The 9,982-nt window shown below is 35.6% G+C and overlaps 1 non-coding gene across 1 annotated transcript; it reads left to right on the top strand.

The window, feature by feature from the left end:
- The first annotated feature begins 816 nt into the window (after positions 1 to 816).
- Positions 817 to 949, top strand: LOC125997772 (small nucleolar RNA SNORA51). The gene has a single exon (XR_007491791.1). It is a non-coding gene; the product is annotated as a small nucleolar RNA SNORA51 (small nucleolar RNA).
- Positions 950 to 9,982: the final 9,033 nt, after the last annotated feature.

The following is a 9,982-nucleotide window of genomic DNA, read 5'->3' as shown; positions in this document are numbered from 1 at the left end:
ATGGGGAAGGAGGGAGATGGATATGGGGAGTATTATGCTAAATTAAATAGAGAAATGGGTCACAGGAAGAGGAATAGACATAGAATGATGACACTTATTTGAGAAATATAAAGATACATAGAAAGAAAGTTATACCCAAAGGCAATAGAAAGTAAGATCAAGAAGACTAGTCGACTGGTCCTTAGTAGAAAGATGGCAACACTGTGGAAGTTGAGAGCGGTCAGGACAGAGAAGGGAATAGAATGACAATGTAAGTGGGAAGTCATCACTCTGGAAATAAATGGGTGCAGAAAGGAGGTTAAGTTACATGCACGATACCCTTGCAGTAATATATTGCAAACCAGAATGCCTAAAAGGATAAAGAAAAAATATTTCTGTTATAGGCATTTGGGGGTGAAGGACTGGAGGTATACTGGGGACATAGGTAGAGGAAATTAGGCACTGATGAGAGGACAAATGCTGGAATAACTGAGGAGGACTGGAGGGTCCAGCTCCTGAACATAAAGCTCACCACAGGGATCGTTTAGTGCAGCCACAGAAATAATTACACTGAAAACTATCATAACAAAATGTGACTGAATGAGGGAAGTAGAAAGCCTGTCTAGAGTACAGGCCAGTGTGGGGTGAGGAGGAAAGACACTTGGGATATTGGCCATGGGAATGTTGCACTGGTGAAGGATTTTATATATTTTTTATTTATTTATGTAAGGATTATATATATTTTATTTATTTATTTATTTATTTTTATTTATTTTATATATTTATATATTATATATATAAAGAAAAGAAAAGAAAAGAAAAGAAAAGAAAAGATAAGGCCTCCCAATTCTTACCACAGGCTGTGTTCTTTACACTAACTATATAGAAAGAGGAGGTACAGTAAATGCACCCCATATACACCTCAACCCAGGTCCTTTGCCTGGTCTGTATTATGAATTGGGGGACACAAAAAAATGGAATAACTGGAACTCAATCATGAACAACTTTGTATCTCACAGTAATGCAATAAATAAAAAAATAAAATAATGACAAATATCAAATTCCTGGAATAGATATGTTGCAGTTATAAAAAACTTGCACAGCATTATTCATAACTTAGATGAATATTACTAAAATTTGTCAGGACTCAAAATTCTACCTCATTCTTTCTGACCCCAACAATCCCTAATGAACAATGAAATTCAGTTCAGGGCCAAGAAAATAGTTAGAAAAGCTGAACTAAGAATAAGCACTGTTAGTAATACTACTGATGAGTTATGCTCACTTGTTTACTCTCTTCTTTCTGAACCATCAGTACTTAATGAGTAATATCTGAAGAAACTACTGTTTTCCCAGAATAGCCTCTTGTGTCTACTCCCATAATAAAGCACAAATAAATTTTTCTTTCTTGGAAGCTCATATTTTTCAATTATGTTTATTTTAGACTAGATAAACCACTAAAGTCTTTTGTCACAATATGAAAGTTTATGACTACCTCTGGCTAATTCTTGCATAAAAATCCCAACAGTATTAATATCATAGTATTTCAATAAATAAAAACGATTTTTAAATTTAATCACCAATTGCAGTTTTTCTCTAAATTAATTCTCTTCACTGCTTGATCAGGTTTTTAAAATTCTATATGAAATCTTTTATTTATTTAACTTAACATATTTTTGTACATTTTAAAATCTTTATTGAGGGCCCGGAGAGATAGCCCAGGGGCGTTTGTCTTGCAAGCAGCCGATCCAGGACCAAAGGTGGTTGGTTCGAATCCCGGTGTCCCATATGGTCCCCCGTGCCTGCCAGGAGCTATTTCTGAGCAGACAGCCAGGAGTAACGCCTGAGCACCGCCGGGTGTGGCCCAAAAAACAAACAAACAAACAAAATATCTTTATTGAAAGAGACATAGTTTACAAAACATACATTACAACACCAATCTCATTACCAGTATCAATTTCCCTCTACCAAATTTCCTCGAACCCCCATTTCTCATCTTGGCAGGCACATTTCAAAGTTTGGTGATGGTAATGGTGATCATAAACTTCATCATGCTATTGAGAGATTACTTTGAGTACATCTGTAGTGTGTCAGTAATTCTTTTTATTGTTTTTATACAACTCCTCTGTGAGACATGCCTGAGATCTCTCTCTCTCTCTCTCTCTCTCTCTCTCTCTCTCTCTCTCTCTCTCTCTCTCTCTCTCTTGTCAATTGGTTGTAGAAGCTTGTATCATAACTGAATGAAACCACTATAAAGGGAAAGGAGTCTTTGAGTTCTTTTATTTTTAAATAAAATCTTTATTTAGGCACCACGATTACAAGCATGATGTAGTTGGATTTCAGTCATAAACAGAACACTCCCCTTCACCAGTGCAACATTCCCACCACCAATGCACCCCCTTCCTTCCCAAGCCCTGCCTGTATTTGAGACAGACATGGAGCCATTAGCTCAAACAATTTATTTCTACCTTCTTGACCACTTCAAACTGAATTTCATTGTACATTTCCATTGTCCATGGGTTAATGCATCAAGATTTGTAATAATGCTGTTCTCTCTTGAATAACTTGGTAAATATGGAGATAGCTTCTTCAGACAAAAGGTTTTGATCACCTATTCACTTGCCATCTTGTACGAAAGCCTGAAGCTTTTAATCAAAAGCTTGAGAACTCTAGAGGGAAATAATATGAAATATTAGGGGTCTTCTCTGAATCTCTCTCAGCATAAATTGCTAAAGGACCACACAAAACATTTAGTTAGTACTCCACACATATCACTAATATCCCTGGCAAACTAGCTCCAAGCTCCAAATAACAAGGAACTGCTTTAAAAAGTTTTTTTTGCTCAGCCTTTTCTTGCTTACCATCCTTGTGTGTCACTTGATTTCTATTATGATATATTTTACTTTCTAATTTAAAGTAAGACTAACTAACATTGTTTCTCTCTCCTAGTAGTGGAGGATTCATGATCAATAGCTTATACTTAGACTATTGTTATCTTTTAATTTTTCTTATCCTTTTTATACATTAAAAATATCTAAGCATACCCGCTATGCAATCTCATTCTTTCTGTTATCATCTATGTACTTGTATATTTGATTCTGTAAAAATACAGAGATCATTTAATCAAGATGAAACATTAAAGTTTTATTCTAAGAACATATATTACATTTTTCTATGATTTTTGAAAATAAAACTCATTAGCAATGAAGAAAGCTTCTATTTTTTGGCATATATATGAATATAATTAGGCATGTTTAATCTGTTTGCCTCATCAGCATTCAGTTCCACAATAATTAAGGAAGTTCATGACAAATTTTTCCAAGCTATGCTCTTGGCCAAGCTTATAAAACAATTTAATTATCTACATTATTGAGCTTTCCAGAATTTGGAATATTGTAACTCCAAAGCATTTATGGTGAGAATATAAATTGGTAAATTTCTATGTACAGTCTAGCAATGTCTATAATGTATATATACATTTATATGCACATTATATTATTTAGTTTATAAATATAAAAAATAAACTCTCATATCCAATTATATTATTTCTGTCTTAATCCCAAAGAAACAAGAAAAAAAATTTTACACTGCAACATTACATATATGAAAGTGAAAGAAGGTAGGAAAATAATGCCTACCAACAAGGAAATATCAACAGGTTATAATATTTTATTTAATGCAACGATGAATGTTTTGACAGTCTGTAGAGCAAATTTAAAACTATTTAATAAAATAATGATTTCTTTAGAAAACAATCTTTGATTTCTCAATTTGAGGAAAATTCCTTGCAATAGGCATAGCATGCTAAAAATTCAATTAAATAAACATTTTTTAATTTGAATTTTAAGCACTGTGATCCACAATATAGTTAATGATAGAGTTTAATGCATAAAATATGCATCACACACTTCATCAGATTGCCCGCTTCCTTCAGTATGGCCCAAGTTTTCTACTCCCATTATCACCTTGTCCCCTCAAACCTCACTTCCTGACAAGGTAAGCTTTCTACTGAACATCAATTCTCAAATCTTAGCTTCCTTGAAAATTCTTGTTGAATATCTATATTTAAACCTAGCCAGTAATCTTCAAGAAAAGAACTTCTTATATCTGCATCTCATTTTTAAAAATATATATATTTTAATTTTAGTCACCATGATTTACAATACTGTTAGTAATGAAATTTCATGTGTCCAATGTTTCTGAATCTCAATTCTCTTTTTCTCTCTATAACTTGCCCCCTTCTGTCTGATTTATTTCACTTAGATTTATAGTTCCTCAAGTTCAATCTCTAATTAAAAATTAAATAATTTTCTCCTTGTGGCTGAAAATATTCCCGACTGTTTGTGACCTTTACTTTCCTATATTTTTTTAAGTTTTTATTATAACATCACTGTTTACCAGGTTGTTCATAATTCAGTTGTTTTTTGCATTAAGTGTTCAAACACCAATCCCATCACCAATGTGACCTACCCTCCACCAGGGTCCTCAAACAAGTTTACTTCATATTGTTATAATATATTTCAAAGGCAAATGAAATGATTAAAACTTAAGATCAATCAGTGTCAACTTGAGACCATTTTTTTTTATCTCTCCATGATGTTTTAAAGCCAGTGCCTAATGATTTGCTGGTCTACAGTTGGTGCTAGTTGAATCTTCTAAATTATTGTTTAGGATCACTGAGCTTAATGGCCTTTTATGTAATATTTCCATTAGATCTTCTGGGATCTTACTGGACTGCCACTACTGTGAAATTTTGAGGTACAAAACCACTTGCCACCACGTGGTTCAGGATCTTAAGAAAAAGAAACCAATTTGGTGGCCTGGCAGTTTAATAAGGTAAAGTTGTAAATCTGGGTGTTTCTGTTGGAGATATTGGGATGTAACTGTGGACTGATGCGCCTTCAGACAAAAAAGGGAACTTGCTCCCATTCATTCTAAGACTCAGGTTTTCAGCCCAGTCAGATGACTTGTTAAGAATCATCTGCCACCATTTTCTTTTGGAGCTTAGAAGAGGAGCTGGTCTGTTTTTCTGTCAGGAAGATGTAAGATGTGGGCAGACACTGCTGGGATTTTTGGTGGCAGGGAGGGTGTGGATATTCTAAGAATATCCCACAGTTTCCAGCTCATAGTCTGGTTATATCTCAGAAGGTTCAGCTACTCAGATTATTTGAGTTCATTCATGGAGCTAGCTGGGTCATTTCTGTCAGATAAGGTTGATTTTGTGTGACTTCAGACTGCTATTTCTTCAAGCAGAAAAGTGAATCTGATCCCAGTTCTCTGAGAAGATGCCAGATTTTTAGCCCAGATAAGACAACCTGGGACAAACTGTTATGGGCTATCATACTGCATCTCAGTTCTTATACGTGTATATTCTATGGTTAATCGAATGATGTGAGTCTAATAGCATAATTTTCTTTTCTGTAAGACATGTAGACATATTTGTACATAGGAAGACATGCCAAAAGAATATTCACTAAAATACAAACATGATTATTACTATGTAGAAGGTTCTGATTAATTGCCTTTTCTCTTTATTCTCTTTTTTTATTTATTAGTATTAATCATTTTCCACAAAACAATTAAAACCATGCAATTGTCTTTCACGAAATGCTCAGTCTTTTTTAATGTGACTGATGAAAGTGCTATTTTTTAAGAAAAATTCATTTTTGACCCAACATTCAGAACAATTCAATATATTGTATTTTCTTTCTCTTCCACGCATGTAGCCATTTGGTCTCTGACCAAAACAATGACAACAGGAAACAATAAGTCCTACTAAATCACTCCTTCTTGGTCACTGTCACAGCCAGACTAGATTAAGTAATTTTATGAGTTGGCTGCTGAGTCAAAAGAGGGTGACTAGACCACCATGTGTTTTATTGAAAGCACACTCCATTAAGACTTCCAATTTCAAACCCAGGTAGCTCAGTTTCTTTCCTTGTTGAACACAAAACCTGAAAAATAGAATTTAAGTAGCTATTTATCAGGACAAGCTAGTTTGTGCTGCCCGAACACCTCTAAATTCTAATGACTTACAACAACAAGGGATAATATTTTTTTTCTCATAATATATCTGTCATGTTTTGGTCAGAACTCTATGCAACATCCCTCTGGAGCATTGCTTTTCATCCGTGAAAGAGGAAAAGACAGAGGGGACATATTGCACTTAGCTCTTAAAAATCTTCCCCAGAAGTAACATTAGTCTATTTAAATTTTATGAGTCAAATTTTTCTATGTGCTCAAAGGGAAACCAGAATACTTGGTTTTTAGCAATAACTGATAGTTACAATCTTTTCCACATTTAGCTAATTTCAATTAAGTTAACTTTATTTCTAGGTGATATTCACCACATATTAATTAAAATAATTTATTGAAGGATATTATTGGCTGAATAATGTGCTATCTGCTAAGGATATGGGTCTTGAAAACCACCTGGTCTATAATAATGACATCACATGTAATCTAAAAACATTATCCATATTTTCAAAGTAGTTGAAAACACTAGGTTTTAAACATAGAGTTGAAAAAGAAACTAAAGTTTCTGATTTAAGTGAGTAGACCAAAGGATAGGGCAAACAGATTTTTTCGTATGCACATTAAGTGGAAAGTGCAGAAAAATGTGAAGAGCCAAGAAATCTAATTCTGACAGATGTATATATTGGGCCAAAGACTGTGCTGTCTTGTGGGGTGGTCCCCACATTCTTACTTGAGCAGACAACTGGATTGTATATCCTTTCTACATTTTGAACATCAGATGGAAAGGACAGGGAACATCATTCCTTGTTGAGTCCTAAAGAACAAAAGCTGAACTCTGCTTAAACATTTGCTTTCTGATTCAGGAAAGACCTATATCATAGGTTCATTTTGTCATAGTCGTCCTTATGGTGCGGGTCATCATGCTCAAACAGTAGATCAGCCATATTTTTTTTTAATTTTTTTTTATTTAAACACCTTGATTACATACATGATTGTGTTTGGGTTTCAGTCATAAAAGGAACACCACCCATCACCAGTGCAACATTCCCATCACCCAAGTCCCAAATCTCCCTCCTCCCCACCAAACCCCCGCCTGTACCCTAAACAGGCTCTACATTTCCCTCATACATTCTCAATATTAGGACAGTTCAAAATGTAGTTATTTCTCTAACTAAACTCATCACTCTTTGTGGTGAGCTTCCTGAGGTGAGCTGGAACTTCCAGCTCTTTTCTCCTTTGTGTCTGAAAATTATTATTACAAGGGTGTCTTTCATTTTTCTTAAAACCCATAGATGAGTGAGACCATTCTGCGTTTTTCTCTCTCTCTCTGACTTATTTCACTCAGCATAATAGATTCCATGTACATCCATGTATAGGAAAATTTCATGACTTCATCTCTCCTGACAGCTGCATAATATTCCATTGTGTATATGTACCACAGTTTCTTTAGCCATTCGTCTGTTGAAGGGCATCTTGGTTGTTTCCAGAGTCTTGCTATGGTAAATAGAGCTGCAATGAATATAGGTGTAAGGAAGGGGTTTTTGTATTGTATTTTTGTGTTCCTAGGGTATATTCCTAGGAGTGGTATAGCTGGATCGTATGGGAGCTCGATTTCCAGTTTTTGGAGGAATCTCCATATCGCTTTCCATAAAGGTTGAACTAGACAGCATTCCCACCAGCAGTGGATAAGAGTTCCTTTCTCTCCACATCCCCGCCAACACTGTTTATTCTCATTCTTTGTGATGTGTGCCATTCTCTGGGGTGTGAAGTGGTATCTCATCGTTGTTTTGATTTGCATCTCCCTGATGATTAGTGATGTGGAACATTTTTTCATGTGTCTTTTGGCCATGCGTATTTCTTCTTTGTCAAAGTGTCTGTTCATTTCTTCTCCCCATTTTTTGATGGGGTTAGATGTTTTTTTCTTGTAAAGTTCTGTCAGTGCCTTGTATATTTTGGAGATTAGCCCCTTATCTGATGGGTATTGGGTGAATAGTTTCTCCCACTCAGTGGGTGGCTCTTGTATCCTGGGCACTATTTCCTTTGAGGTGCAGAAGCTTCTCAGCTTAATATATTCCCATCTGTTAATCTCTGCTTTCACTTGCTTGGAGAGTGCAGTTTCCTCCTTGAAGATGCCTGTAATGTCCTGTAGTGTTTTGCCTATGTGCTGTTCTATATATCTTATGGTTTTGGGGCTGATATCGAGGTCTTTAATCCATTTGGATTTTACCTTTGTACATGATGTTAGCTGGGGGGTCTAAGTTTAATTTTTTGCAAGTGGCTATCCAATTGTGCCAACACCACTTGTTGAAGAGGCTTTCCCTGCTCCATTTAGGATTTCCTGCTCCTTTATCAAAAATTAGATGGTTGTATCTCTGGGGAACATTTTCTGAGTATTCAAGCCTATTCCACTGATCTGAGGACCTACCCTTATTGCAATACCATGCTGTTTTGATAACTGTTGCTTTGTAGTACAGTTTAAAGTTGGGAAAAGTAATTCCTCCCATATTCTTTTTCCCAATGATTGCTTTAGCTATTCGAGGGTGTTTATTGTTCCAAATGAATTTCAAAAGTGTCTGATCCACTTCTTTGAAGAATGTCATGGGTATCTTTAGAGGGATGGCATTAAATCTGTATAATGCCTTGGGGAGTATTGACATTTTGATGATGTTAATCCTGCCAATCCATGAGCAGGGTATGTGTTTCCATTTCCGTGTGTCCTCTCTTATTTCTTGGAGCAGAGTTTTATAGTTTTCTTTGTATAGGTCCTTCACATATTTAGTCAAGTTGATTCCAAGATATTTGAGTTTGTGTGGTACTATTGTGAATGGGGTTGTTTTCTTAATGTCCATTTCATCCTTATTACTATTGGTATATAGAAAGGCCATTGATTTTTGTGTGTTAATTTTGTAGCCTGCCACCTTGCTATATGAGTCTATTGTTTCTAGAAGCTTTTTGATAGAGTCTTTAGGGTTTTCTAAGTAGAGTATCATGTCATCTGCAAACAGTGAGAGCTTGACTTCTTCCTTTCCTATCTGGATTCCCTTGATATCCTTTTCTTGCCTAATCGCTATAGCAAGTACTTCCAGTGCTATGTTGAATAGGAGTGGTGAGAGAGGACAGCCTTGTCTTGTGCCAGAATTTAGAGGGAAGGCTTTCAGTTTTTCTCCATTGAGGATAATATTTGCCACTGGCTTGTGGTAGATGGCCTTCACTATATTGAGAAAGGTTCCCTCCATTCCCATCTTGCTGAGAGTTTTGATCAAGAATGGGTGTTGGACCTTATCAAATGCTTTCTCTGCATCTATTGATATGATCATGTGGTTTTTATTTTTCTTGTTATTGATGTTGTGTATTATGTTGATAGATTTACGGATGTTAAACCAGCCTTGCATTCCTGGGATGAAACCTACTTGATCGTAGTGGATGATCTTCTTAACGAGGCATTGAATCCTATTTGCCAGGATTTTGTTGAGGATCTTTGCATCTGCATTCATCAGTGATATTGGTCTGTAATTTTCTTTTTTGGTAGCGTCTCTGTCTGGTTTAGGTATCAAGGTGATGTTGGCTTCATGAAAGCTATTTGGAAGTGTTTCTGTTTGTTCAATTTCATGAAAGAGTCTTGCCAAGATTGGCAGTAGTTCCTCTTGGAAAGTTTGATAGAATTCATTAGTGAATCCATCTGGACCTGGGCTTTTGTTTTTCGGCAGACATTTGATTACTGTTTTAATTTCATCAATGGTGATGGGGGTGTTTAGATATGCTACATCCTCTTCCTTCAACCGTGGAAGATTATAAGAGTCCAAGAATTTATCCATTTCTTCCAGGTTCTCATTTTTAGTGGCGTAGAGTTTTTCAAAGTAGTTTCTGATTACCCTTTGAATCTCTGTCATATCAGTAGTGATCTCTCCTTTTTCATTCCTGATACGAGTTATCAAGTTTCTCTCTCTCTCTTTCTTTGTTAGGTTTGCCAGTGGTCTATCAATCTTGTTTATTTTTTCAAAGAACCAACTTCTGCTTTCGTTGATCT

The sequence above is a fragment of the Suncus etruscus genome, chromosome 19, assembly GCF_024139225.1.
Source record: "Suncus etruscus isolate mSunEtr1 chromosome 19, mSunEtr1.pri.cur, whole genome shotgun sequence".
Lineage (NCBI taxonomy): Eukaryota > Metazoa > Chordata > Mammalia > Eulipotyphla > Soricidae > Suncus > Suncus etruscus.
This window is presented reverse-complemented; position numbering and strand designations above follow the sequence as displayed.